At 41.3% G+C, this 26,507-nt stretch overlaps 1 long non-coding RNA gene across 1 annotated transcript in view; it reads left to right on the plus strand.

The window, feature by feature from the left end:
* The first annotated feature begins 1,457 nt into the window (after positions 1–1,457).
* LOC311603351 overlaps positions 1,458–26,507 on the plus strand; it is a 40,875-nt gene continuing 15,825 nt past the window's right edge. Inside the window, exons 1-3 of the long non-coding RNA XR_014781063.1 lie at positions 1,458–1,597; positions 8,189–8,298; positions 10,803–10,998. This is a non-coding gene — a long non-coding RNA (uncharacterized lncRNA). The remainder of the gene's footprint in view (positions 1,598–8,188; positions 8,299–10,802; positions 10,999–26,507) is intronic.

The raw sequence follows: 26,507 nt of genomic DNA on the forward strand, positions 1-26,507 counted from the left end.
CTTTCAATGACCTGGTTCCTAAGTTTCTAAATAACCAACTTGGCATCTTTTATCTTAAGGTTTCACTGCCCAGGTTATTTTTAATAGATTACAGATCATCACTAACACATCCTTTGGGAAGGTGGTTCAGCATCTGGCTTAGGCATGGCCATCTTTGGGGATAATTTAATTGTTTAACACAGACCTTGGTGGTGTCCCAGCTGCAGAGCAGATGGTGCAGCGAGCAGAGGGCAGCTGGGGCGGGGGCAGGGGGCCAGCGGGTGGCAGGGGGCAGCCTGGGTTTGCAGTCACAGGCAGCAGTAGTCTCTTTGTCTCTCTCTGTGTCCATATACTTGTTTCCTTTCCATTTATTTCCCACTGTAGGCTCAAAACCAGCCCCTTCTGTCTCTCCTCCCCAACTCCCAATACAGACTGAGATGAAAGATGACTTTTTGTGCAATAAAATATTGTTTTTGAATGTAGGGAAAAGGCCTGCGCTCAGGGGTTTCCCTCAAGAGCAGGTGTTGCAGTATGTTTGAATGGTGTGCCATCTGCTAGGTCACTGCCACCTGCTGGTCACAGCTGGCTGCCTGACACGTTGGGGGTGTCCCTGGTTAATACATTACACGAAATGTATTAACACTGTGGTTGTAGGTCATCATGGCTAGCCTGGCACGGAGTTTAAATGAAGAGAATAGGCCGTAAATTGCTTGCTGTGCGTTGCTGTGGTCTGATGTGGCAGCTTGCGTTTTTCTATTGAGCACTGCTGCATGAAGCTAGGAACCCTGTCATTTCCTCTCTTACATTATGACGTTCCAATGACATTAATCTTACAAAATGTAAAACTCTTCCTCTATAAAAATGGACATTTTTATACAACCAGCTGATGTTCTACCCAAAAGCATATCTCCCAGAGCTCTAACTCTTTAGAAAAAAAAAATCTCCCATCCTTAAGCCAGAATTTTGTAGTGTTACCAGAATTCAGGATTTGATTTCATGACTATATATGACTGTAGTATGTTACCTTGTTTTGACTTCACTTGAATAGGGCTCTTCTGTCTCATAGTTCCTGCTCATTTTTCTGAGTAGCATAGATATGTGGCCATTTGCAGCCATTATCTCCATTTTCAGAATATTTTCTGTGTTATCTGGGAGATCTGCTGACTCCTCTTACATCTTTCAGACAGCAAGTTACTGTCCCAACTCTCTACCATGAAATGCAGCTGACAGAAACTAAGGAGGCAGTTAACTAGGGGGAAACATTATGAATGGATTATAATTTTCATTTCCAAAGGGAACACAACTATTTAGACATGGGAAATATGCTGGGGAACATAAACTGAGCGGCAGGAGCAACTGGATCCAGAATAAATGACAGATCTTGTGACTTCAGTGAAATTAGAAAATCTCTTTCCCATGAAGGAAGTCATAAATAGAGCACTGTGTTCTGTTTTCTTTTTCAGGCTCTTCCTGTTTTTGCAGGAACTACAGTCGTGAGTCATTTAAAGATGGGGGTGCATCACGCGGCAACGTCACTTCATCACTGGATGCGTTTACGCAGACCTAGGTGGTTCGCTGAATAACTCATTGTGGCTTCTCAATGCGCTCCAGAGTCCAGGTAGATACAAGATGTGTAGGGCTACTGCCCGAATGACATGGCGTACTGTTTCAGTTACATGTTCCTTTAAGAAGTAGCACTGCACTCTAAAATAGCATCAGAAGTGTAGTGTCAGGTATTATGTGTTGTACATAACAATGCGTCATGTGTTTCTCTATGACAGACAGTAAATTTGTTTACACAGCAGACACAAGCCCATGAATAAGGTATTACACTGAAAGGCAGATCTGGCCAGACCCTCATAACGTGGGAATTTCCCGGCTCCTTTTCAATCTTAGGGAACAACTGCTGTGTACGCAGTCTGTCACCGGCCATGTGGTGCGTGACTGTACAGATGGACTACAGTCATGTAGCCACACTCCTCAGGAGCAGAAGTGCCACTGGCAACAGAGTTTCTGAGTTTCGCCTAGAAATCCTCATCCAGGCCCCTTTCTCCTCAGTGTAGAGCCAACCAGGTCTCCAGGAGTCCGGGAAGCTAGGAGGAAGATTTCGAAATAAGATCCAAATGTCTCATGGACTCCAGCTGATCAGTGTGGGCCTCAATATATAATCAGTGAAGGCATTCAAACAACAGCAGTTGGGAAAGGGGGGGAAGAGACTGAAGAGAAAAACATAGGAAGAGATAGTTCACACTTCCATGGGAAGAGCCCACTTTTGGGTGAAGGGGGAGGGGGAGGGGGGTGGGGTGGGCCTCTTGGTCCCTGCACTGGGGTAATGCCCACATACATGAAGTCTACATAAGAATATTGACACTAAAGTCCAACTCCCTGGATCCTCTCCATAAAATGGAACAGCCTTCTAGCAGCAACTCAGTCAGGCTTTCTCTTAGGGCATGAGAGAGGGTGACACAGCTGCTGTCATTCATAAGTAGTGCTAGGACATTCTGTGGCTTATTAGCTGCATGCCCTCTGGATGACACAACTCTACAGAGAATCTGATTCTAACGAAGATGGACATTATTATAATTAGATAAACTAAAGGTTTTTTTCTCTCTAAAAACAAAATATAAATTTAAGATGCTGTACGCAGCTGATGAAGGGGAGCGGAAATCCGAGCTGTGAGCTGTGTTCTAAGGAGGTATCTTTTGCAAAAGCAGGGAGGGATACAAAAATAGAAATCCTGGCAGTGGCTCACAGCCAATTTTATGCCATTTGTATTGAGAACAAATTGTACCACCACATTCGTCTTTAGTAAAGAACACATCCTGCCCAAATAGGCTGCCTGAGTATGATTTATGGGGCACTTTTAAAGAAAACTTGACTTCTGGGAAATAAATGAGAGGGAATCAATGGAACAGCTGTAAACAGTGATTATTAAAATTCAGGAAGGAGCTGGGCATGGTGGCACATACGCCTTTAATCCCAGCACTCGGGAGGCAGAAGCTGGCAGATTGATGTGAGTTCGAGGCCAGCCTGGCCTACAAAGTGAGTCCAGGACAGCTAGGGCCACACAGAGAAATCAGTCTCAGGGAGAAAAAAAAAAAAAAGACAAAATTCAGGAAGAGAATTCTGGAGCCACATAAATGGAAACTTAAGCAGGAAATGTACAGATGAAATAGCTTCAGACCACAATGCATCTCAGGTTCTTGGAGATGAAATTAGCATAACCAAGTCACACTCCTGGCATTTTTCCAAAGAAGATAAATTATAATTGTGTATGTCCTGAAATTACAGCTGTTTCAGGCTTCTATGTACTTAGTGCACACACACACGCACACGCACACTCACACACACAAGCAATTTCATAGTTAAGAGAAAATCACTCACCAAAAGGGCATCCTGTCCGCTTAAGAAGGTCAAGTTTAGAAAAGTGTAGGTCCTTTTAAGGATGCAGTAATTTAAATAGCTCAGGCGCGCTGGTCTGAAATCCTGGAAGGATCTTCTGCTCTCAGTCGCTTCTGATGGGATGAAGCGATTCTGTATTTGAGAGTCGCACCAGATTCTTAGTTGAGGGAATTCTGAGCCATCAGAGCTGTGGTTCAGGCTGGACTACAATGAGACCACACTCACGCACACACACGTGGCTATACATGCATACCTGGCTACTCGTTCCGTGCTCCATTTGACGCACAGAGCTCCTAAAGGAGTAAGACATCCTAAGAGGCAGGGGTGCTGGGCACATCTTTTGGTGTAATGTTTGGTTTGGTCCCTGCTTCTTAGTACAGAATTCTCTCTCTCTCTCTCTCTCTCTCTCTCTCTCTCTCTCTCTCTCTCTCTCTCTCTAGATTCCTTGGGAATTTCACATCATGCACCCCAATCCCACTCACGTCCCAGTCCTTCTGTATCTTCCCTCCACCCTTGTAACTTCTCCCCAAAAGAAAATTAAAAAAATAAGACGAGCTGGGAGTAGTGGCGCACGCCTTTAATCCCACCACTCGGGTGGCAGAGGCAGGCAGATCACTGTGAGTTCAAGACCAGCCTGGTCTACAAAGTGAGTCCAGCACAGCCAAGGCTACACAGAGAGACCCTGTCTCAGAAAACCAAACCAAAAGCCAAACACTCCTCCCCCAGTCTCATCAACACCTCTAGGCAATGACCTGTCCTCTGCCAACCCCTGCCTTCTCTCTCTCACACTGTCACAGCTGTCGCGTCTCCAGTTCCACTGTGCACGCACGATTCCTTTCTCTCTCCTACCTCTCTCTCCATCATATATTCCGTTGGTGTAGAGGGTTAGAAGCTTCCATGTGTCAAGCCGTAGCCCTTTTGCTCAAACAGTTGTTCTGTTTGTTGGTTTGGTTTGGTTTGGTTTTTGAGACATGGTTTCTCCGAGCCCCAACCCCTAGAGTTCAGGGATTTTGTGGCAGCTTCATCATGTAGGTGTGACCAATTAGCAACTCTATCTCCAATCTTTCTCTCCTTGGAAATACAAAGGTAGAGGTGAAAGTTCTGGGCTTTTATTCTGGGCTTAATCCTTCTAGTAACCAGATCCCATCAAGTAACTTACCCAGAGTTACCTCTTTAGGGCAAAGTAGGCCCATACTACCCAGGAAATCCTATACAGTTGAGAACTCTGACTGGAGAAGTGACTGCGGAGAACGGCCTGGTTTGTTTCTTTGTTTGTTGTCTTGTTTCGTTTGTTTGTTCATTTGTTTGTTTTTTGGTTTTTTCGAGACAGGGTTTCTCTATGTAGCCCTGGTTTACCTGGACTCACTTTTTAGACGAGGCTGGTCTCGAACTTACAGCAATCCATCTGCCTCTGCCTCCCAAGTGCTGGGATTAAAGGCACACACCACCATGCCTGGCCTACAACAGCCTGATTTGAGTGGCCTGCACTGCCACCTGAGATCATGGCGATGCCTGTGCTCCTGTCAAGAGCTGTGTCAGGGTACATGATCCTACTGTAGCCAGGTCTGTGTCCGTGGCCCATGTTACCACCAAAGGCCATGTGAATGAACATCCATGGTCTGTACCGCAGCCTAAAGCCATATTAATGTCCAAAGCCATTTGAACCAGCCCCTCACCTGCTGCTACATGTGGGAGAGCTGGCCACGTCCCTCACCTGGATGGCAAGGGAGAGTGGGACATGGCGGTACAGGTGCAGGAGAGCCGACAGGATGACCAAGTCAGCTACCATCCAGGCTCAGATCCAAGGCTTTGAGTTGGCCCACCCCAATATCTACCCTATGTAGGAGCTTCTAGAACGTATGTAGGAGCCAATCCTGCAGAACCAAAGCCACAAGATCTCTATGACACGGGGTAACATCAGGATATTTGAGAGGAGTCTTGGTGAGGATTCAGTATTGATGGGGTAGCAGAAGCCAGAGGCCATGAACCAGACCAATGACTCATTGCAATGAACATTTACAAGTAAAGCTGTTTAGGCAGCCGGGTGTGGTGGCACAAGCCTGTAATCCCAGCAGTCAGGAGGCAGAGGCAGGCAGATCTCTGTGAGTTGGAGGCCAGCCTGTTCTAAGAGTGAGTCCAGAATAGCCAAGGCTACACAGAGAAATCCTGTCTTGAAAAACAAAACAAAACAAAAAACAGTTAAGTAAATGTTTCCATTAATTCTTTGAATCATTCCAACAAATTAATTGAACCCCAAAGGGGCTTCTTGGGAACCCCTACTTATAGTCGTTGGTCAGTACTTCTGGAGACACAGACAAAATTGGCATCTGAAGTTGGAGGCAGTGTCATAAAGCTGAGACTTGAAGCTGTAGCATCTGACTCTAACTCCAAGTAGACAGTGCTAGAGTTGAAGTGTATGGCGTCCATTTGGTATCTGCGCAAGACTTCCTTGGTGGGGGAAAATCTCGCAATCTGGTGTCAAGTGAAATACGATGATGAGCAGTGAGTGTGAGAACAGGAGAAACGATTGAGTTTCTTCTTCTGTATAACAAGCCCTCAGTCCACGCTGTGAACAATCTCTGGCTATGGCAGTGATGCAACTCTTCCCCTGCCTTCATCTTCTCTTCTCATAGCCTGCTTTCTGGCCACTACTGGCTGCTGTGGCCACTGTGCAGCATTTGTTAACATGACAGAAGGAGCAGTGAAGAATAGGAAGAGCCAGTGCCGGTGGAGGATGGGACCCGAGCTGTTCTTCACCAGGGAACTGCCCCTAGTCTTCACCTGATTCCGGCATGTCTTCAGCGCCCATGGGTGGGGTCTTGGTCTTCCAGTACTTGCTTGTGGATGGTGGGAGGTACTTATGGCAAGGAGCGATGCCCATCGTTTTCACCATGACTTTAAGAGATCATGATTTCATCATTTACAAGAGAGAACTGCCAAGCTGAAGTACTGTTAAACCCAAGAGCACACCAGCTAACTTCCAGCTCCCCACCAATATGCTCCCATACCTCAGAGCCAGAATTTCTGAATAAAAATGTGGTCTCTGTATAAAGTGACTTAGCAAGGGGGGGGGGGGAGGAGAGAGAGATTCAAATGTGATAAATGTGTAGTAAGAAGGAAATGTATACAGATTGCATTCAATTTTTCATTGATATTTTTTCTCAGATATTCATAAGGAAGTGAGATCTATCTATCATCTATCTATCTATCATTTAACTGTTGACTATGAAGATTTTCCAATATCTCCCAGCACAAAGGTTATTACTTTATGTAAATGTAATGAAATAACAATAAGCAATAGCTTATTCTGTGTTCATAAGTATTACAAAATAATAACAGTGGTGAATAATAATTAATTAAGAAAATATAAGTATGGTAATCACTCTTTAATATATTTGCATAAATATTTTAAGCCATGCGTGCAAGGAGAAATCTGCCCTCACTCCAAGACTTGATTTTTAAAAACAAAATAAAGATTAAAAAAGATTTTTACATTCTTAAGTTGAGTAGTCTCGAGAATTTCAAGGTCTCTTATGAGTTAGACTCACCTAAAAACTAAAATAATCAACATTTTTACTACACTAATTTTGTTCCTGTATATTTTTTCCTGGATATAAACAGGAACTCCCACATAAACTTCATTTGTAGTATCTAAAAAAACTATTAATAAATGAAAATAATAAGTAAAATTGACATATGTCAGGGGAAAATAAGAACTATTGTATCTCACAAGTGCCACTAATTTAGAGCCCTGTTTTAAGGTCCTGTATGTGAAAGGGCCCTGACTTGCTTAATGGACAATAAGGGGACTTGTATCTGATGTTTAATAAATTATTCTGCACACTTGAAACGTGTTTTTATTAAAATTCTATGTAATGAAATTTATACCGGTGCTTCACATATTCAGAGGGGCTGTGAGCACATGCTGCTGGAGACCTGGATCTTAAAGGCTTGTTAAACTCGCTCACTCTCCACCTCACCTGGGGTAATTAGAGTGTGAGCCAGTAAATTCTACGTTTACCCACTTGCCATGTTTTGCTTCTTTCTTCTGATACTGTGGGAGTATGTTACCGTTAAAGGTAATGTTCTTTCTGGAAATAATACATGGGGAAGAAGCCAGAAATTATTAGCTATGAGTGAGTATTGTACTGCAGGTAGGAAGCCTTGGGAATTCAAAGCCTTCTCATGAAACCAAACTCCCGGGACATCCACCCCTCTGAGGCTTTGTTTCCCCGTGGAGGTTCTGCTGTGCTTCTCTTAATAATTCTTGCTTTGCTTCCTGTGGGATATGGGTGGGTAAGAGAAAAACCCAGCCATTTCAAGCTAGGAAGGGAGTCCCATGCATCACTGTGTCCTGACGCGGTCTTTAGAAAAGCTTGTGCCAAAAGGCTCTGGAAAGGGCATAAAAGATCACACAGCAGATTCCAGCTAGACATACAAAGAACCTCCTAAGAGCCCAGAACAGGCTGTGAGCTGGCTTTTACATAGAAGATATTTATTAAAAATGTCATTGTCTACTTACTTTGGATAACCATAGCAGCTTAGCTACAGGCAGTAGCTGATGAGTGTGGACGGCTGTGCATCAACAATGCTTCCTATAGGGGCTGTTTACCCTGAGTGAAGCTCCCAGTTCAAGGCCCAGCTCTGGGAGGGAATATTTGTCTCCACAGAGCTTTTTGGACAGCTAAGAGAAATGCTGCAGGGTATGCGTGTGGGCATGTGATTATGTGGGCATGCAGGTATGTGGAGGCCGGAGGTTGACACTGCCTATCAGTTACTTACTGTTCACTGTACTTTTTTGAGACAGGGTCTCTCACTGAGCTTGGAGTTTTCTGGTTTGGCTGACCTGGGTAAGAAACAAGCTCCAGGGATCCTGATGTCTCCACCTCCCTAGTCCTGGGATTGCAGCTTATTTAGGTGAGCATTGGAGGTACGGGGAGTACCAAACTCACATCCTCACGCTGTGCAGCAAATAATTACTGAGTTATCTCCCTGCCCTCTACACCCGACATCCCTTTTTAAATTGCTGGTACAGCATACCTATGCTCACAGAAATATTCTGATCACAAAACACTGGGAGACTGATGAACCAACTGACTTCTGGGACAAGAAGACAAGCTGTCTTTCTGTCTGTTTTCAACAAAGATAATAGATTAAAAAGGGAAAAATACTTATTTTTTTTGTCCACATATGCAAGAATGTCTTGCATTCCTCAGGCTTGAATTCATTCAAGTTTATTTTGTATTCATCTAGTACATTCATTTCCCAAAAGATTATTTCCTAAGTTATACTTAAAAGCTTAAAAGAAACGGATGGATAATGAAATAAAGAGAACTGTGGTAGTTTGAACGAGAACAGCCCTCCTAGGCTCATATGTTTGAATACTTTGTCTCCAGTTGGTGGAACTGTTTTGGAAGGGTTCAGAGGTGTGGTCTTGGAGGAGGTGCATAACTAGGGGTGGGCTTTGAGGATTTAAAAACCCGTGTCATTCCCATGGTGCTCTCTGCCTCCTGCTTGTGGATGAAGATGTGAGCTCTCAGCTACGACTCCAGCATCAAGCCTGCCTGCTGCCATGCTCCTCACCATGATGGTCATGGACTCACTCCCTGAAAGTTTAAGTTCTCAAATTAAACACTTCCTTCTCTTAGCTGCCTTGGTCATGGTGTCTTATCACATCAAAATTGAAAAAAAAAATAACTGTGGAAGCCTGTGTAAAAAAATCTGTAAATTTACTGTGAACTACGGATTGCCACATCAACTCTAGTAGATTCTGGGTGACAAGTTCCACAGACTGAGGCATTAACTTCAAAGGAAGGAGGTCTCCTGGAACCAGTTGTAGAACTCTTGGCTGGAGAAAAAATATTGAGCCATAATTCTCATGGCAATTAATCTATTCTATTCCTCTTCTTATCTACGAGATGTTCCTGATAGCCTAGGCTGAGATTTTTAACAAGAAATTGGACAAGAAACCATCCCTTGAGATCGAGTGGCCTTATCTCTGGGAGAACCAGCGCTTCATTTTATAACTCATTTATAAAATTACAAAACAGTATTATGATTGATAAAAACTTTCCCCAAAACAAAATTTCATATGGTTCTACATGTGTTGTCGCAAGTGGGCTTTGGTATATGGTTAAGCGAGCCTTAAATAAAACATTAAAATAGTTTAAATTCACCCCTTGAAGATTCACAGAAATATAGGTTAGATACTACTGACCATAAGAATTTTTAACCTGCCCTCGGAATTATGCCATTTGCCTTGGATAATTTTGTACTTTCCTGTGCCTAATAACAATGATGTTCTCTGTCCTATCCGTGATTGCTTCACTGCACACGTCTTCTGTGTTCTATTTGTGATTGCCTCACTGAACACATCTTCTAAGAGTTATAATACTTGTTTCACTGTGTATAAAAATCCTTGCTTGAGAGCTGCAAAATACACTCAGATTCAAACTGCCTCTGTTTTGTTTGTTTGTCACCACTGAATCCTTACCCACCTAGTCTTCTAGGATCTTCATCCCAAAGACCCCCACACCCGGCTGGGGTGGTCCATGGCAATGGATGGGGCAGAGAGCAGAGTATTCTCACAAAGTAGCCTAGAAAGAACTGCATAAACCGTAGGCGAATGCCCTTGAAAGCAAGGACATAAAGGGGCTACCTTAACATGTCCACATTACCTCTGTGGGAAAGACAAAGGCCTGGGAGGAATAGTCTTGAATCTTTTCACATGACCAAAGATGATAAGACATAACAGCAGGTGTATTCCTGCACTGTGCTTATATTTGTTTAAGCGAACTGTTAACAGCACCTCATGTTTTCCTGCTTTAATAATAAAAGTGAGAAGTGGTCTTTTTCGCTCCTCTTGAGCTCAAAATGCTTGGAGTCTTCTGGTTATTGCACAGGTCTTTGGCACAGCCTCCAGCCAATGGAGACCGTACCCTTACTAGCCAGGAGAGGACAGCAACTAGAACAGGGATGAGTAAGTGTGCCCTGTGATATCTTTGGGAGAATTTGTTGAAGTTGCTGGCTTAAAATCCCCTTATGAGATAAATGCTCTTTCTATCTACTCTGTGTTCTAACATAGAGAAAATTAAGTTAACGGAGATTAAATTGCTACCTGAAGCATGATTGGAGATATTTTTGAAAAGGAAATGTCAAACTGCCTTAAGATTCCAGATGCGTTAGGATCACTGCTTACGTTGAGTTCTTCCTCAGAGAAGAACACAGGCAATTGGAAGGAATAAAGTTAGTGAAATATGGCTGATCATGTGCAGAAAAAGAGAAGGGAGTCACATCTAATCCCAGGGCAGCGATAACTAGACTAAGGCCACAAAGTGGAAGGAATCCCTGAGTGAAATAATTAGGGGAAGGATGAAAGCACCTGTCTCTCTCAATGACAGAGATTTCTTTTTTTTCTCCAGTGTCAGCACACCAGTGGAAAGCTTGTGTTCTGTCCTCTCCAGCACCTAGAGACAGCAACTTCTGATTATGACAGACTTCCAGACCATCAGCCGCATCCTCTGGTTATAAGGTGATCCACAAAGGAAACACACTGCCACACGGGCTCAGCTGCTGTCACAGGACACTAGTCAGAATGGCTAGAGAAAGGAAAACAAGGTGAGTTATCAAGATCTGCACTGCACTCCCTGCAAGTGATAGCATAGAAACAAGCTGTGCATGTGACTTCATAAAGAGTTTGTCCCAGTGAGTTGGCCAGCGACTGCATCTACTTAGTATCCAACAATAACTTTGTAGGCTGCTTGGTCTTGTCCTGTCTCCTTGTGTTGTATTTTGTTTTGAGTTGGGCTCTTTGAATGGGCCCAGTTGGCATAGGATTGGGATTCTCTTTGCCACAGCCTCCTGACTGCAAGGTTGCTTTATGTTATATGACTAACTTCTTTATCCCTCCCTCTTTGCATTCTACCTTAAATTAGAACAGTCATAATGCTTCCCTTATCCTTTAGAATTCTCCTTCCTATTAACTTGTTTCTCTTCTGTTTTTATTCACTGCTCTAATATTAATCACAAGTCCTACTCAACTTATTTTTGTTCTGTTCTTAACTAACACCTCATACAAAACACACCGTCATTGCTCTTTTATTCTCCAAAGTTATTAGAATTGAATGGGTGATTATTTTTGATTGACTATTTGCCTATTTCCATAGCATGTCTGTATATCAGCTTTGATTGCTTCTGCACTTAGTATTCTCCTCTTGGAGTGGTGCCTAGGGCTGTGTGAGCACCATGCACATTTATGTTATCCCCAGTCCAGTGGAAAGGAACAAACACCTCAATGTTAAGTACAACATAGTCCAACTTCAGCATTGTAAATATTTCCACTGAAATAATAAAGGTGGTCAAAACACTCAACCATCAGCCTAACAGCAGATGTGAAAATCTCACTATAGAAACACAAGAAATCAGGCCTCCCCATAGACCTAGGGGAGGGGAATGGGATGAAAGCGAGAGGGAGGGAGCAATGAGAGAATAGAAGTGATGGGATAACAATTGAGATGTAATCTGAATAAATTAATAAAAAAACAAATTACATACAGTCACCTAAAACAAACAACAACAACAACAACAACAACAAAAAACACTGGCATAAAGCAGTTAAGTAGCCTTGACTATCCTGTTTTCTTTAAGCTAAATAAATTCAGCCCAGAACTTAAAAAAAAAAAAGAAACACAAGAAACATATAAAATCAAGGCAACATGACTCCTCCCAATACAGCAGATACCTTAATAACGAGAGTAAATTAGATTAGTTCCCAGATAAAGAATCCAATACAATGATTACAAGAATGCTTAGCAAAACAAGGAGGACAGATATAAATTTAGATAGTTCAATGGCAATATGAATAACTAAGTGAAACAAGGATCAATATAAGATATGGAAGAAGACTTCAATTAAAGATAGAAATACTTAAAGAAGTTACACTGACATCCAGAAATAAAAACCTTAGTAAGGCAAACAGAAACTTCAATATAAAGCCTACCAATGGAATGAACTACTGGAAGACAGAATAGAACATATTGAAAACAAGGTAGATGAATTAAAACATTTAGACAAGAGTAAAGATAAGGGCAGTGGTCTGGAGAGATAGGTGTGTAGTGTTTTTACAGAAGATGGAGTTTGGTCCTCAGTACACATCAGGCACCTCATGATTGCCTGAAGCTCCAGCTCCACAGGGATATGAAGCCTCCAAAGGCACCTTCACTCACATGCACATTAACTCACTCAGACACATGTACACCCACATCATTAAAAATAATAAACTATTTAAAAAGATAATAATATGAACAGAATATGAGCTTTCTGGGGTGTCATTAAAAATTAAAACTATGGATCATGGACATAGAAGGAGAAGTATAAGCTATAGGTATAAAATATATTAAATAAAATCATAGCAGGAAAAAAATTTAAATCTAGGGGGATAGACTGTCATCCATGTGCAGAAAACATTTAGAATACCAAACAGACAACACAAGAAAAGAATCTTCCCGCATTGCATTATAAAAATACTAAGTACATTTAACAAAGAAAGAATGTTGAAAACTTAAAGATGAAAACACTAAGCCACACAAAGACAACCACATCAGAAAGTAGCAGACTTATAAACAAAAGCTAAAAGCCAGAAGGGCATGAGAAAAAATATTTCAAGCTCTGAAAGATAGCATGTGTCAACCCAGATTACTATACCCAACAAAACTATCTTTTGAAGAAAAGAAGAAGTAAGAGTAGAAGGAAAAAAGGAGGAGGAGGAGGAGGAAAATCTTTCCATAACAAACAGAAACAAGAATTAACGACTGCTAAGACAGAAGGATAGAAGATACTTAAAGGAATTTACAGACTAAGAAGAAAGATAAATACATCCACAAAGTCTCCAGAAAGAGTAAGCTGCACTAGAATAGAAGAGAAGCAATTAAATATTATGAATGTACCAAACATGAAAAATCAATAAAATGACAAGAATTAATGTCAGGCCCCAAAGAAACTCAGGACAAATGGCTAACTGTGTTGCCTGTTAACATACCAAAGTGCACACTGGTGACCAGGCTCACACTACCTCTGTCTCATCTCTGCCCTTCTCACCCCACCCCCTACCCTAAACATCTCCAGCCCAGGGCTATGTTTCCTTCTCCAGCTTCTCTTTCCTACAAAATCCTGCCAATTTAGCCACACATTCTCTTTGTCCTCTCGGTTCTTCTTCTCTTGCTCTCCTCTCTTGCTCCTTTCTCTTCCTCTCTTGTTTGCCCTCCCCCTCCTCACCCCTCATGGTTCAGTCTATTGGCCATGTTCTTTCTGGACCCTTCCAGGTGCCTCTGGCTATGCTTCTCATATCCGCAATAAAAACCTTCTCTTTAATTATGTCAAGGATTGATCATGTCCTCATTTCCAGTCAACTAATACATATCTTTCCACTGGAAGTTTAGATGGCCATGGTCCCAACTCTCCAAACAAAAGGAACAGAGTCATAGAATGGATTGAAAAACAGGAGGCATCTATTTGTTTCATACAAGAATTAGGGCCCTGGTGCCAGCCTGATTACCTTGGCTTGTTAGGGTTGTCAGGACTCAGGCACCGAACCCCTCTAATGACAGGTCCATCCCACTTTGTGAAGTCTGCCACCTGGAAAGTAACACTTACTAGGAGAGACTCTCAGCATCTCCCCCACTCCTTAGGCTGGACTCTAAGTGGCTCCCCAATGTTGATGAATATTAATAATTAATATTTATTCATATTAACTTAGTGACTCCTTAGTCAGCAATTTCCCCAAATAACCACACATGGAGACTATGATTTATTCAAAAGCTAAACACAGACCTGAGCATAGAATCTAATTTACTATCAGTTTACCTTCCACCCATCCAAAGTCCCCAATTCTTGTGGTTATTATCTTCTCTGGAATCAGTCCTTTCTCCTCCCTCTTGCATCTCTCTCCTCATGGTCCCTCTCTTGACCCCCCACCCTCCACCCCACCTTCACTCTGCCTCCCTCTCCCTGCTCATCCCAATGTCAGCAATTTTATTATCCAATCAGGGATAATTTGAGAGGCAAGAGTTACAAAGGTCATTTTGGGTATGTGAGTGGAGTGTCTGCTCATAAAAGACAGCAAGCCCACCTCTAGGGAACAAAATAATTAACATTAGAGTACATAGCAACAGACCAACCCCTAACATCCCAAAGTCCTTCCATGGGATAAGCTCCAGGTAGCACAGCTTTTTCTTCCTCTTCATTCTCTTATTATTGCTTCTCCCACTCAAATAAAGAACGCAGGAACATTCTGGTCTAACACGGGGAACCCAGATTAGCCAAACATCTAGAAGTTCATTGTGTCTATGACCACTATAGACTAGTAAAATACATTTGATTAATTAACCTCATTATAATTTGATAATATTCTATTTGCCTTATAATATTTGCTGTTTCTCTTTTCAAAGATGTATATGCATATTTTAAAAATATTTTTTATTAATTTATTCATATTACATCTCAGTTGTTATCCCATCCCTTGTATCCTCCCATTACTCCCTCCTTCCCACTTTCCCCCTACTCCCCTCCCCTCTGACTGTGACTGAAGGGACATCCTCCCTTTGTATATGCCCATAGGGTATCAAGTCTCTTCTTGGTAGCCTGCTATCCTTCTTCTGAGTGCCACCAGGCCTTCCCATCCAGGAGACATGGTCAAATTTGGGGCACCAGAGTTCATGTGAAAGTCAGTCCCCACTCTCTACTCAACTGTGCAGAATGTCCTGTCCATTGGCTAGATATGGGTAGGGGTTCAAAATTTATTACACGTATTGTCCTTGGCTGGTGCCATAGTTTGAGCAGGCCCAGATCCGTCCATCATAATGTTCTTCTTATAGGTTTCTAGGACCCTCTGGATCCTTCTATTTCCCATTCTCCCTTGCTTCTCTTACCTAGAGTCCCACTAGGAAGTCTTCCCCTCTGTCCCACTTTCCTGGTAAGTGAAGACATTTATGGGACATGCCCCTTGGGCTACTTATATCTGGACACTAGTATACATGTATTTTAAAAACCATACATACAATGTCCTAACTCAGTGTTCTTTCACTTCCAGTATTTCTTTTAGATGCATTTGCAAATTAGAAAAATATTACTTTACAAGAGAAATAACACTTTACTACTGGTAGATAGCTACCACTGGATGCTTAAGGAAAAACAGGAAAAATAAGGCTGTTTTGGAAGAAAAAGTGTGAGGTGAGATAGGAGGTTGAGACTGACTGTCACTTAAGAGATTGTGTGGTTGAAGGTGCTAATTACTTCTAGCACTGAAAACAGGCCAGATTGTCTTTGCCGGTGTCCTGCTAAGTCACTGCCTAAAAATTGCTCTAGAATTGGAAAGTTCCGAGGGTTTCTTTCGTCTTTATTTTTTTTTCCTTTAACTGCTGTAGGAAAATCATCTCAGTGTTTCCAGAGCTCCACACCTTACATGAGAAGAAAGGGGAATGTCGGGGTTGGGGGGGGAGGACACTAGTCCCACCCTGCATAGTTAATGTAGTGCCTTACCCATGGAACACCCTTACTAGGCAGGTAAGCGGTCCAGGTTTTTGTTTGTTGTTTGTTTTTTGTTTTTGACACAGGTTTCCTCTGTGTAGCATTGGCTGTCCTGGACTTGCTTTGTAGACCAGGCTGGCCTGGAACTCACAGCAATCCACCTGCCTCTGCCTCCCAAGCACTTTGAGTTGGGGTGGGAGGTGGGGGAGGGGGCCCCCTACTAGAGAATCCAGGCACTCTTTCCCGTTTCCCACGCAACCATACACCAGGAAGAGAAAGTGGCCGCCCTAATTAGATATGCTGATGCAATAACTCTGATCAAAACTGGTGACCCACCTACACTAGCGCCAAGCAGATTCATTCTGGGAAATGTGCCTGCTGAGCCAAGACATTTCAGAGGCCTTTCTGGGGCAGCCACAGGGTGATCGTGTGCTGTCTTCTGTTGGCTCCTCAAAGGTCAAGCAGGAATAGGATTTGCATAGTGCCTTGGGCCATCTCCATTCCAGAGCAGATTCTCTAGTTTTTCTAAAGACTCTTGTGCCACTCCTCTCACTGGACCCACTATTTTCTGCTTGACCTAGCTAGAGTGAATTCTGTTTACCTGCCACCAAGAACGTATTCTTTAAATGAAGAGCTATAAAGAGGTTGGGTCTGTGAATTAATAGTAAGAGGGTGTCCTGACTGTGCATGTGTGAACTTAATATAAGCTAGAGTTGTCTGGGAAAATGAACATCAACTGAGAGAATGGCTCCAATCAGATTGCCTGTAGGCAAGTCTGTAGGGAATTTTGTGATTAATGACTGGTGTAGGAAGGCCCAAACCACTGTAGGTGGTACCACACCTGGGAAGGTGGTCATGGGGTGTATAAGAAAGCAAAGTGGAGAAGCCAAGGGGAGCAAGCCAATAAGCATCACCCCTCCACGGACTCTGATTTAGTTCCTGCCTCCTTGTTCCAGCCTTGAGTTCCTTCCCTGACGTTTCTTAATGGACTGCTACTTAAAATACACAAGTCAAATAAAACCCTTTCTCCTCAAAGTGCTTTTGGCCAGTGTTTTATCACAGCAATTTAAGACAGAAATGCGACCCCGGGTTTTGCAATGTTGAGGTGGCAGACCTGAACATGTTGTTTTGGGGAAGACTGTGGAAAGACTCTGGAACTCTGGTCTGGAAAAGCCACTGAGTGCTGAGAGCTTAATGCACTATTGTGGGAACTTGAAAGATAGGCATGTTGAAAGAAATGCAGATAGCAGATTTGTGACGTTTCAGAGGGAAGCAAAGACTCTCTTGGGCCAATTTCTGTGATGTTTTGAATTATGACTATGTAGTGTCTGGTCAATCTGGGGCTGAAGAAATGGATGTGATGAATAAGGGACCAGCACCACTAAAATAAAACCTTTGCTTGCTGGAGCAATCCATGCAGGTTAGCTGGAGCTGAGACATTACTGGTGATTACGAAGAGGACAAGAGAGTTGAGGTGACATCTTCTGGGAGCATCTCATCAGAATCACACACAGCAGCTGTGCTCCAGAGGGGGAGAAGCTTGTATCTATGCTGGCATTTGAACTTGATAATGTGTGACAGTCACCTGGGTGACACTGGCATCAGTTTCCATCAGTTGCTGGGTGAAGCATCACTGATGACAGTTATGCTAGGCTCCGGTCTACAAGTACAGCAGAATATCATTAATAGTATCAGGGATGGGCTTCCTCCCAGGGCATGGGCCTCAACTGGGCTCATTGATTGGCTCTTCACTCAAATTCTGCTCTGTCTTTTACCCTTGCACATCCTGTAGGCAGGAGAAATTGTGGGTCTAAGGTTTTGTGGCTGGGTTAGTGTACCAATCCCTCCGTTGGAAGTTTTACCTGCTTACAGGAGATGGCCGGTTCAGCAATCCCCAGTGCTAGGAGTCTTAGCTAGAGTCACCCTCATAGATTCCTGGGAGTTTTCATTGTCCTGGGTTTCTAGCTCATTCCAGAGATACTCCCCAAATCCAGTTGTCTCTCCCAGTGTTCTCTCCCTCTGTCCTCCCCCACCTTATCCCTTCTGTTCCCATCCCCACGCCCTCTCCGTCCCCTCCCTCCATCCACCGCCATTGTCTAGTCTATTTCCCCTTCTCTGTGAGACTCAGTTTCCCCCCTTGTTACTTAGCTCCTTTGAGTGTGTAGTTTGTAGCATGATTATCTTGTACTTTATGACTAATACCCACTTATAAGTGAGTACATACCATGTGTGTCTTTCTGAGTCTGGATTACCTCATTCAGAATGATCTCTTTTAGGTCTATCCATTTGCCTGTAAATTTCATGATATAATTGTTTTTAACAGCTGAGTAATACTCCATTGTGTGAATGTCCACATTTTCTTTCTCAATTTTTAAATTTCTTACTATATATTGTTTATTATCAAAAGAAATGGCATTTTTTATTTAGACAGAAAAGGGGAACTTTTGGGGGTTGGTCTGGTGCTATGTATTCTAATGTTGGTCGACTTGCTGTCTTTTTATGAGTAGATGCTCACATACCCAAAATGGCCTTTGTAACTCTTGCCTCCCATATTATCCCTGATTGGATAATAAAATTGCTGACACTGGGATGAGCAGGGAGAGGGAGGTGGAGCAAAGGTGTGCAGCTTTGCGGAGTCAGGAGAAAGACCATGAGGAGAGAGATGCAGGAGGGGGAAGAAAGGATGGATTCCTGAGAATATTACAACAGCAAGTATTGGGGACTTTGAATGGGTGGAAGGTAAACTGATAGTAGGGTAGTAGATTAGATTTTATGCTCAGGTCTGTGTTTAGCTTTTGAATAAATCATAGTATCCATGTGTGGCTATTTGGGGGAAATTGCAGACTAAGGAGTAATTAAACTATATTAATACTATGAATGAATAATCATTATTGATATTCATCAACATTAATGAGTTCAAGGCCATTCCACACTTTCTCTTCTATCAGATTTAGTGTATCCTATTTTATGTTGAGGTCTTTGATCTACTTGAACTTGAATTTTGTGCAGGGTGATAAATATAGATCTATTTGCATTCTTCTACATGCAGACATCTGGTCAGAGCAGCAACATTTGTTGAAGATCCTTTCTTTTTCCTCATTGTATAGTTTTGGTTTCTTTGACAAAAGTTAAGTGTCCATAAGTGTGTGTATTACTTCTGGTTCCTCAATGTGATTCCATTGGTCAACCTGTTTCTTTTTATGCCAGTGCCATGTGACTTTTATTACAATTGCTCTGTAGTACAGCCTGAAATCAAGGATGATGGTATCTCCATAAGTTCTTTTTTGTACAGTATTGTTTTAGCTATCTTGGGCTTTTTGTTTTTCTACATGAAGTTGAATATTATTCTTTCAGAGACTGTAAAAAATAGTGTTGGAATTTTGATGGGAATTGTATTGAATCTGTTGGTTGCTTTTGGTAGGATGGCTACTTTTACTATGTTAATTCTGCTGATCCATGAGCATAGGAGATCTTTCCATTTTCTGATATCTTCTTCAGTTTCTTTCCTCAAAGATTTGAAATTCTTGTCATACAGATTTTTAAGTTGCTTGGTTAGAATTATACCAAAATATATTATATTATTCATAGCTATTGTTAAGGGTATTACTTCCTTTTGTTTTTCTCAGCCCACTTATCGTTTGTATACAGAAAGGCTATTGATGTTTTTTTAAGTTAATTTTGTATCCAGGCTCTTTGCTGAAAGTGTTATCAGCTGTAGGCCTTTCTTGGCAGACTTTTGGGGTCACTTATGTATACTATCATATTATCTGCAAATAGCTATACTTTGACTTCTTCTTTTCCAATTTGTATCCCTGTGATCTCCTTTAGTTGTTTTATTGCTCTGGTTAGAACTTCAAGTTTACACTGAATAGGTACAGAGGGAATTGAAAGCCCTGTCTTGTTTCTAATTTTATTGGAATCGCTTTGACTTTTTATCCATTTAATTTGATGTTTGCTATCAGCTTGCTGTATTTTGTCTTTATTATGCTTATGCGTGTGCCTTGTATCCCTGATCTCTCCAAGACTTTTGTCATGAAGGAGTGTTAGATCTTGTCGAAGTCCAGAATCTAATGGGATAATCTTGTTTTTTCTTTGTTTGTTTATATGGTGGGTTATATTGATAGGTTTTTGTATGTTGAACTATCCCTGCATCTCTGAAATGAAGCTTACTTGATGGTAGATGATGTTTTTGATGTGTTCTTGGATTTGGTCTGTGAGTATTTTATTGAGTGTTTTTGGGTCAATGTTCATAAGGAAGATTTGGTCTGAAATTCTCTTTCTTGGTTGAATCTTTGTGTGGTTTAGGTATCAGGGTGACTACAGCCTCATAAAATCAATTTGGCAGAGTTCCTTCTGTTTCCATTTTGTGGAATAATTTAAGGAGTATTGGTGCTATATCTTCTTTGAAAGTCTGATAGAATTCTACACTAAAACTGCCTGGCCCTGAGCTTTGCTTTTTTTGGGGGGAGGGGGGCTGGAAGTGGGAGACTTTTAATGACTGCTTCTATTTCCTTAGAGGTTATAGATATATTAACCTAAATATTGTTTACCTGATCTTGATTTAACTTCAGCAAGTGGTATCTGTAGGCTTTGACCTTTTAAAAACCTACTTTATTTGCAGCTCTTTAATGTCTCTACCTCCTTTCCAACCCATCTACCCTAGATAGGAGAGGAAGAAGGTTAGTATGGACAGTAGACTTTTTTAGATTCAGTTCCTTAGGGACAATTCTGCTCTTCGTAGTTAGGATTTCAACAGCAAACACAACAGCAGGAACAAAGAGCAGTGGAACTCAAAGTGTTCTCTAAAATGTTTCTGTTTAGGGGTGCCTCAAAGCAGAGTGATGCTCAGCCAAGGAATTCAAAGCAATGCAAAGTATGCAAAGTGATGTCTTTCTGTTTTCTGGGCTCCTATTTATCTCCTCTCAGAGTCTGTACCAAGATGTTTTACAACTGGCAAAGACCATGTGAGCCCTCTCTCAAGTCTATTTCTGGGGGACAAATAACATACACTCTCACATGAAGCAGTTTCATATCCCACACTTGGGATCAAAACAAAAACATGTTTATATCCACTACAAGTATCTATCAGGAAAACAATCCATTTCATTTAGATTTTCAAATTTTATGGAGTACAGGTTTTTGAAGTAAGACCTAATGATTCTTTGGATTTCCCAGTGTCTCTTGTTATGTCCCATTTTTCATTTCTGATTTTGTTAATTTGGATATTGTCTCTCTGCCTTAAGTTAGTTTGGCTAAGGGTTTGTCTATCTTGTTGATTTTCTTGGAGTCAACTTTTTGTTTCATTGATTCTTTATATTCTCTTTTTTTCTATTTTATTGATTTTACCACTGTGTTTCATTTCCAGCCATCTGCTCCTCTTAGGTGTGTTTGCTTCTTTTTGTCCTAGAGCTTTCAGGTGTGATGTTAAGTTACTAGTGTGAGATCACGTTAATTTTTTTATGAAGGCACTTGGTGTATGAACATTCTTTTAGCCTTGCTTTCATTGTATCTGTAAGTTTGGGTATGTTGTGCATTCATTTTCATTGAATTCTAAAAAGTCTTTATTTATTTCTTCATTGACCCAGTGGCCACTAAGTAGAGAGTTGTTCAGTTTCCTTGAGTTTGTAGGCTTTCTGTTGCTTCTGTTGTTGTTGAAGTACTGTTTTAATCCCTGGTGGTCTGATAAATTGCAGGGGATTATTCCAATTTTCTTGTATTTATTGAGACTTGTTTTGTGACCAAGTATATCGTCAATTTTGGAGAAGGTTCTGTGAGCTGTTGAGAAGGAGGAATATTCTTTTGTGTTTGGCTGAAATGTTCTGTTGGATCCATTTGAATCATAATGTCTGATTCAGAACTGAGATGTCATCTTGGTGGATTTTTCCTTTGATGAATATGAAGTGTCCTTCTCCATCTCTTTTGATTAATTTTGGTTGGAAGTCTATTTTATTAGATATTAGAATGCCTACTCCAGCTTGCTTCTTGGATCCATTTGCTTGGAAAATCTATTTCCAACTCTTTACTCTGAGGTAATGCCTTATGTTTGGTGTTGAAGTGTGTTTCTTGTGTGCAGCAGAATGTTGGATCCCTTTTTTGTATCCATTCTGTTACCCTGTGTCTTTTTATTGGAAAATTGAGTCCGTTGATGTTGAGAGATATTAATGACCAATGATTATTTAATCCTGCTATTTTTATGTTGATGAGGGAAGAGAGAGAGAGAGAGAGAGAGAGAGAGAGAGAGAGAGAGAGAGAGAGAGAGAGAGGAAACATGAGTGTACACATGCTCTCCTTCTTTTGATTTTGCTAATGTAGGGTTATTTATTTCCTGTGTTTGCTTGGATGTAGATAGACTCCTTGGATTTTCCTTCTAGTATCTTCAGTAGAGCTGGATTTGTGGATAGATATTGCTTAAATTTGGTTTTGTTGTGGAGTATCTTGCTTTTTCCATCTACGGTGCTTGAAAGTTTTGCTGGGTAGAGTAGTCTGTGCTATCATCTATGGTCTCTTAAAGACTGCAAGATATCTGCCCAGACCCTTCTGGCTTGTAGGGTCTCTGTTGAGAAGTTTAGTGTAATTCTAATAGGTCTGACTTTATATGTTACTTGATCTTTTCCTCTTGCAGCTTTTAATATTCTTTCTTTGTTCTGTAGATTTAGTGCTCTGATTGTTATGGGGTGGGAGACTTTTCTTTTTTTTGGTCCTATATATTTGGTGTTCTGTGAGCTCCCTGTATATTTATAGGCATCTCTTTCTTTAGGTTAGGGAAAATTTCTTTTATGATCTTGTTGAAAATATTTTCTGAGCCTTTGAGATGGGAATCTTCTTCTTCTATTCCTCCTCCTCTTCCTCCTCCTCCTTCTCCTCTTCTTCTTCTTTACAGGGTTTCTCTGTGTAGCCTTGGCTGTCCTGAACTTGCTTTGTAGAACAGGCTGGCCTCAAACTCACAGTGATGCATCTGCCTCTGCCTCCCCAAGTGCTGGGATCAAGGCATGCACTACAATGCCTGTCTTATTCCTGTTATTCTTAGGTTTGGCATTTTCTTCTATTGTATTTTCTACATCTGAGGTTCTCTCTTTCATCTCTTGTATCCTGTTGGTGATGCTTGAGTCTATAATTTCTGTTCTCTTACCTTGGTTTTCCATCTCCAGGATTCCCCAAATTTGTGTTTTCTTTATTGCTTCCATTTCTATTAGGTTTTGAATAGTTTTTTTTTTATTTTCCTTCAATTATAGTTCCATATTTCTTTAAGAGATTTATTCATTTCCTCTTTAATGGCCTCTATCATCTTCATAAGATTGGATTTAAGTTTATTTTCTTGTGCTTCAGCTATGTTAGGATATCCAGGTTGGTTTTTTTTTTTTTTTTTGTATTAGGATAGCTGGGCTTTGATGGTGCCATATTGCCCTGGCTGTTGTTGACTGTGTTCTTATACTTGTCTTTAGCTATCTGGGTTTTCAGTAATTATAGGCTTAGAAGCTGATTTCTGAGTTTATCTTGTTGAAGGTGTGGTTTTTGGATTTCTCCCCTTGGTTTCTGCTTCTTCTTTGTCACATGGCCTGAGTGGCCTGGATTTCTGGTGACTAGAGAATCTCCCTGGAGTTTCTGTGGCCTGCATGGCCTCTGGGTTTTTGGATGCTAACCTTGCCTCTGGAATTCCTAGTACCAGTATGGCTTGGGTTTCCTGGTACCAGAGTGGCCTCTGGAAAAACAGGCAGAGTTGTGTGCCAGAAAATGGAGCACAGTGGGCAGGGTGTAGTCTACTGTTGTTGAGTGTGCTTTAGGGGGACTTCACTTATTTTATTAATTAATTAATTAATTTTAATCTCACAGTTGAACCTATTGTTGAGGAACTTTGGATCTTTAACAATTTGTTAGATTTTTATAAGAGAATTGAAGATTTTAAAAAAATACTGTGTGACTTTTAAAGTTATTTATGATTTAAATCGTGACATTAATATTAATATGAGATCTTGAGGATAAATAAGAAAGGAAACGTTATGATTTAACAATAATGTGTTCACATATCATGTTGGCAGGGGGCCAATTTTCCTGGTTGTGTTTTGTTTTTTAGTCACCTTGACACAAGTAGAATTACCTGGAAAAAGGAACCGCAATTGGGAAACTGCTTTTATCCAGATTGCCTATAGATAAGTTTGTAGAGTGTATTCTTGATTAATGATCAATGTGGGAAAGCCCAGACTACAATGGATGATGCTACTTCTGGACAGGTAGTCATAAGGTATATAAAAAAACAAAGTGGGCAAGGAAGGGAAGCAAGCCAGTAAGTGGAATTCCTTCATAGCATCTGCTTCAGTTCCTGCTTTGACTTCAAAGGACTGTGACCTAAAATATGTAAGGCAAATAAATCTTTTCTTCTTTAAGTTTTTTTGGGGAAGGCAGAATTTTAAGATAGCAATAGAAGGTAGGCTAAGACAGGTGGAAAGACACAAGGTTGATGATTGCAATATACTGTAGGCTTGGAGATAGCAGAAGACTAAGGTGGTAGGAGATCCAGGACAGATCAACTGTGAATTGTATTGTTATTTTGTTTTGCTGAAACAGGGTATTACTATAGTCATGCTTGATCTCAAACTTGTGGTCCTCTTGCCTCAGCTTTCTGAATGCTAGGATTACAGATGTCTAATAATATGTCCAATGTGAACAGATTTTCCTTGAACAAGTTTCTTAATATCCGTGTGTCTCCATTTTCTATCAGTAAGAGTAGGGATAGAAATACAACCATACTACAGTGTTCTGAGAGAAGAGACCTATTTGCTTCCCTATATCCATTCTTCCTTCTAGGAACATGACATGAGACAAGATAAATAGCTACAATGTACCGTAGAGTTGGATAAGGCCAAAGTCTGTTGTAGGTGAGACTAAACTTCCTGGAAGCAACTCCAGGCCAGATCAACTGTGAACTGCGTTGCTGTTACTTTGTTCTGTTGAAACAGGGTCTTACTGTAGCCAGGTTTATCCTCAAACTTGTGGGCACTAGATATTATGTTACTGAATAAAATGAGAGCAAAAACAATATATACAACCTCAGATTTCCTTGGTTCAAAGGAAAATCCTTATCTTGGCTTATGTTTTTTTTTTCTTTTCTTCCTAATTAGTAGTAAATGGGTGATGAGTGGTGGTGAAGCTGAAAACTGAGAACATCAGCATCATCTGACTTGTCTGGAGTCTGGATCACTCTGTGGAGAATAATCCATGCGGCATTATTGGAAGGCTTAAGGAAGAAACAAATGTCTGTATTATTTGCTGATTGTCTTAGTTACTGTTAGATTGCTGTTAAGAGACACCATAATGAAGGCAGCTTATAGAAGAAAGCATTTAATTGGAGGCTTGATCACAGTTTCAGGGAGTGAGTCAATGACCATCATGGTGGGTTCTGTGGTGGCAGGCAGGCAGGCACAGTGTTAGAGCAGTAGCTAAGAGCTTATATCCCAATCCACAGGTAGAAAGCAGAGAGAGATAGAGATAGAGATAGAGATAGAGATGGAGATAGAGATAGATAGATAGATAGATAGATAGAGAGAGAGAGAGAGAGATACACACCTCCTTCAACAAGGCCACACCTTCTAATCCTTCTCAAAGAGTCTACAATCTGGAAACCAAACATTCAGCTATGTAAGCCCATGGGGCCATTCTCGTTCAGATTACCCAGCACACTCCCATAGTCAACCATACTGAGAACTGAGGCTGGGGCCTTGTGTGTGCCAGGCAACTGGTCTACCACTGAGCTATAGCATCGTCCCTTTATTTTATTTTACTTTTTAACTTTCAATCTTATTTTCAGGCTATATGTTTATTAGTTGCCAAGGCTGGTGGCCTTGAACTCTATCTATAGCCTAAGACTGACCTAATCTGTGATCCTCCTGCCTCAGTCCTTGGAGGAGCAGAGATTATTTGTTTATATCATGAGGTCCAGCCAGAGACTGGCTTTTTATATCACCAAGATGCCCTGTCTCTCAGGAATTTTTACTTTTATCCTAAACACTATAGTTATTACTGGACTAAATATACATGCTTTATACATCATAGCTAAAATAGTACCTGACTTGAAGCATGCACTAAATATGTTTTAGCTAGCTCCACCTTTCTTTCATATGAAGACACCAAGGCCCATTTCAGATTAAGCATGGAACGTTCAACACGTCAGATTTAGGATTTCAGCCTTCAACTGTTCAGCTAGCTATCTGCTATGGAACTACACATGAATTTCAATTTCTGATTTTTTGATATGTTATTATTTTATGCAAGTCCTACACCTAGATAGGAATAATGAATCACCAACCAATCCTATGATCCTGGAAACTGAAATGTGTTAGAGGTGCTTGGAATTAAGAGATGTCTTCTGTCCTAGGCTTCCCTATACGCTATCAGAGGGGCAGGGACTGGGAGACACCTAGGTCTGTCAGGAGTAGGAGCTGATGGAAGTCTGTGAGACAAGGAGTCCAGCTAGCTAGAAAGAAAAGGAGCACAAAAGAACCAGGAGTTTTGAGCACAGGGCCTGGCTGGCTGCCACTGGGAGGCCAGAAAGAGCAACTGAAGGACAACGACGACAGAAAGGCAAAGCCATAGGGAGCGGCAGTCATAGC

The sequence above is a fragment of the Acomys minous genome (assembly GCF_964271855.1).
Source record: "Acomys minous genome assembly, chromosome: 8".
NCBI lineage: Eukaryota > Metazoa > Chordata > Mammalia > Rodentia > Muridae > Acomys > Acomys minous.